Below are 5,228 nucleotides of genomic sequence, written 5' to 3' on the forward strand. Positions count from 1 at the left end.
GATATGGCTTATTATTGCGCTTGGACGGTAAGGGGCCCCTCCCGGAGTCTGCACAGCCCCAGTGAGCACCGTCGACGATAAATAAATGGAGCGGGTTGCACGCCGCAGCGGGTACTGGAGAGTACCGGTCTATGTGTTGCATTGCATATTTGATTGTCATTTAATTATTTATCTGTTGTGGGATTTTCCATAATTGTTTTCACTAATTTTATTGATTTTATACTACTGGGTTCAAGTTGCTGTATTTATAGAATTACTTTGTGCCTATTCAGGATTTCTTATTCTCAGCCTTTATTTATGTTTTTTACTCACTGGGTCGGAGTACTCACATTACTCCCTGCACCTTGCGTGTAGATCCAGGTACACCTGAGGCTGTGTGAGGACTTCTCTGCCTAGCATCATATCTGGAAGTTTCAAGGTAGCTGCATTTGACGTTCGCAGTTCTGATCTTCCTTCTATCTTATTTGCTTTATTTCCGCATTTCTAGAGAACGATATGTAGTAGGTTGATACTCATGTATTAGAGGCTCAGACTTGTGACACCGGATTCTTCGGGCTGTGTAGTAGTATTTCTACTTGGGTTTTCCGCATGTTTTAACTATATTTCAGAGTTTCAGTATTATGACTTAGTAATTATTTGTGTTAATTGAATCATGAGCTGTATAAAAAGGGTTAAGGTTGTTGAATTGGTCGGGCTTGCCTAGCAGTGTGTTGGGCGCCATCACGACCGGGATTGGGGTCGTGACATATACTTTTAAGAAAATTTGTACTAGATGCGTGCAATTAAATAAAAAGAATAGGAGAAGAGAGAAAAAAGGTATTTGGTGTAACTAAAGCCTCTAATTTAAGGCACTTATAATGGATAGTACATGGAGAGAGGCGGCATAGAACATGGAAAGAGAAGAGGAGAGAAAATAAAGAAACGAGTGTAACTTAATCCCCTAATTTAAGGCATCAATAATAGATTATATATAAATTGTAAGCAACCTTATTTAGGACGAGTAATTTCTGAAACTGGAACAATTTTGATAATAAAATTTCATATAGTGTATAGGAAAGAAAAATTATAAGCTTGTCAGGCAGCAAACACCACAATATAGATAACCAAAAAACCATCTTTTTTGCTTTTTATTTAATTATTTTTTGGAAAAACTACTCAATCTGTCAATCTATAAGTAGTTTCAACCAAAAATAGTTCAAATATCATTTTGTAACACATCTATTTTGCTAAAACACAAAGATAATTCAAACATTTTGAGACTTCAACAATATTGAAATATTCTAATTCCTTTAATTTGAAATTCAAAGAATCGAGCACTTTAACTAGATTTAAAAATTAATATTTAATACTAAAATAGGTCGAAAGACTAAACTGAAAAAGCCACGGACGTCTATTGAAACTTGCTTAAGCTTGAATTCAAAAATTTGTGATTTTCGAAATTGGAATTTATTTCGAGTGGATGTTGTTGGAATAGATTGGGTACATCTTAAGGAGTGCGAATCTCAATTTTTTGACGATTTGGTAGAGATTTTAGGTGGTTTGAATTGAAGCTTGACCTAAATTCGAAGTACACAAGATGAACATGGAAGAAGATCGTATGTGTATCACACTATGTGTTATTTGTTTATCACATATATATCATATGCGTATGAATTTGTATCACATGTATATCCATGTATACCTATGTGTGAGATACATGTTTGATACATGTGTCGTAGAAGATTTTTTTAAACTCAATTTTAACTACGAATTTTGATACCAAATCACCACCAATCTTGCTCAAATTTTGTATATCGCCTCATCTATATATTTTCAATGAATTCCAACCATACCCATTGAAAAAAAATTGCCTAAGTTTTTAATATTGTTTATCATTGGTAATGAATTTGACTCCAAACTAGTCTAATTCAGCTTCAGACTTCGTCAAATTTTGTATATTCAACGAATCGCAATAATACCCATTGAAAAAAAAATATTTTCTGCTTATATTTTTTTAATGTTGTATATCACTGGTAAATTGTTTTAGGCTATTGTTAGTAGCATCACTAAAATGACTAGTTATTGGTAAATAGTAATTTTTTTTTTTTTGGTACAATCCCATAAGATTCCCCTAATTTTTTTGGGACACCATCGTACCATAGATGAGATGAAATAGTGTATTATTCCTTTCGTTTCAACTTATATATCTTTTCTTCCTCGTAGTTTGTTTATATATATATTATATATATATATATATATAATATATATATATATATTATATATATTATATAATATATATATATATATATATATATATATATATACACATATACACACACACACTCCCGGCCACTTTAATTAGTTTTGACCTTTTTTGTAGCCACAGTATATGATTTTTTCAGATATTAAGAAGGAATTAACTTTTTTTTCCCAAAGTCTCATGGGAGTAAAGAGCCTAGGAGTATATATATATTATATATATATATATATATATAATATATATAATATATATATATATATATTATAATATATATATATATATATATACACACACACACACACACACACACTCTCTCTCTCTCTCTCTCTCTCTCTCTCTCTCTCTCTCTCTCTCTCTCTCTCTCTCTCTCTCCGGTCCACTTTAATTAGTTTTTGACCTTTTTTTGTAGCCACAGTATATGATTTTTCAGATATCAAAAAGGAATTAACTTCTTTTTCCCAAAGTTGCCATGGGAGTAAAGAGCCTAGGAGTATTTGTTGTATTTTCGATCAAAAAATTAAGGTTAATATGGTTAATTTCATTGTTAATTAATGCTAAAAGATGAATTCCTTAATATATGTGAAAAACAACAAAAAATTCTATTATTATTTTTAGGAAATATTAGATTGTTTAAAAAAGGTTATCTTTCTATTTTTAGGAAGTGTTTAATTTTGATAATCTCGTCTTATCCTTAATGATATTTTTTATATATGAATGGCATGCATATTTAAGACCATAAGATTCAGATGATATTTTTTGGTATGCCATATATATATTTTTAGTTTAAGACCATAAAATTTAAAAGTTTTTTTTGTATTGTTAAACTTATGTCTTAAAGTAAGTTTTATGACATTAGAACATTACACATAATTAGTGTATTATGAAAATACTGTTTCAGCCTGACTATGACCATTTGTCCCATATCAAGATCCATTTCTCCTCAAGTGTAAACATCGACCTTTTCAACTAGAGTGTCTGCCTCTTTCTTTTCGTTTTGCTTGTCAAATACATAATAAGGCTATTTTCACTTAACATGTCTAAAAAGCAGCGGCGACAGTGGTCAACTGATCACCCTTTGTCGAAAAATTATATTGTGTATATAGATAAAATATTACGTTTTAAAGGTATATAACACATATTAAATACCCTTTGTCGAAAATATTTTCACTTTTTTTAAATTTGAACACCCTTGAAAAAATATCTAGTTTGACCACTGCTAAAAAGAAACCAAAATATCGACCGTAACATATTAAAATGATTTGGATATGGGTTGGATGGGAACAAAATGAAAGAAGTGGCACGAAACCACCTTTCTATCATTTAACTCCCATGGAATTGAATTAGAATTTACAATTTTATGATTGTATTCATAATCAAATGGCGAAATTAGTAATAAAGAAAATAAAACAATGGGTTTTTCTTGTTTCCCTAATTTCACTGTGCGATTAGAACATATTAATATATTTTAGCTTAACACTATAGCAATAGTAAGTAGTTTCATATTTTAGGAGAAATATGGGACCGGTTGCCAGCTTAATTGGAGATTTTCAATTTCAGCACCTCGGTCAAACCAAACTAATAGCGATTGCACGTAGATTTGATTGAAATTTGAAAAAAGAATTTTTAAATTTGTGTTGAAAAATAATTTTTGAAAGTTGAAATTGTGTTTGGACTTGTATTTTATTTGAAGAAAAGTTGAAGTTTTGTGAGCGGAAGAAAAATTTTCACCCAAAAACTGCCCTAAACTATTTTTTGGGAACTTGAAATTTTTGAATTTTTTTTCCTCAAAATATGATCATATTTCACAAATAATATTTTTAATTTTTTTTTAAAAAAATAAAATCAAATTCTATGACCAAACGGGAGCTTAAAGTAATAAAAAGAAGATACATCAGCGTTTAGATATATTTCGTGAAACCAATTCTATAAAAAGAAAGAATACTGTCACGACGCGGATTCCCACCCTCGGAAGTCGTGATGGCACCTACTAGTACGAGCTCGGCAAGCCAATAAATTTCACAATTTACCCTTTTTACTCATTTTATATCTTTAACAATTTTAATAATAGTAATAACATTTAAACAGCGGAATTTAACATAAGCGGAAGAAAGAAGCCATAAGCAATCTGAACACGAATATCTAATACAACTGCTTGAACCTTGACTACCCAGAACTGGTGTCACAGTATCACAGACGGTCTAAGATTTACTACATACAATGTCCGAAGAAAATATCAATACACTGTTTCTGAATATAAGGAAGATGAAACATGAAATGAGGATAGAGGAGACGCCAGTGCCTGCGAACGCATGCAGGTCTACCTTGAATCTCCGCGTGAACTGAAAATAGCCTCCAACCTACGGTCCGAAATCGACAACACTGGGGTCTGTACAAAAGAGTGCAGAGTGTAGTATCAGCACAACCGACCCCATATGCAGGTAAGTGCCTAGCCTAACCTCGGCGAAGTAGTGACGAGGCTAGGACCAGACCACCAAATAAACCTGTGCAATTATATAATATACAGCGAAAAGTAAAGCAGAAATAAACAAATAAAGATGGGAGGGGGAAACATGCTTCGGGGAATAACAGATAAAAAAAATCTCAAGAGAATTATCAGAAAACCAAAATTCAACTTCTAACAAGAACAAGGAAAAACAAAGGCAGATTTCACTCTCGGTTCACATCTTGTTGCAGGCGTGCAAGCCGATCCCATTTCTCATATCTTGTGGTAGGCGTACCACCCGCTCCTATTTCATTATATCTCGTGGTAGGCATACCACCCGCTCCCATTTTATTAAATCTTGTGGTAGGCGTACCACCCGCTCCTATTTTATTATATCTCGTGGTAGGTGTACCACCCGCTCCCATTTTATTATATCTCGTGGTAGGCGTACCACCCGCTCCCATTTCATTATATCTTGTGGTAGGCGTACCACTCGCTCCCATTTTATTATATCTTGTGGTAGGCGTACCACCGTCCCATACAATA

The sequence above is a fragment of the Nicotiana attenuata genome, chromosome 11 (genome assembly GCF_001879085.1).
Source record: "Nicotiana attenuata strain UT chromosome 11, NIATTr2, whole genome shotgun sequence".
NCBI lineage: Eukaryota > Viridiplantae > Streptophyta > Magnoliopsida > Solanales > Solanaceae > Nicotiana > Nicotiana attenuata.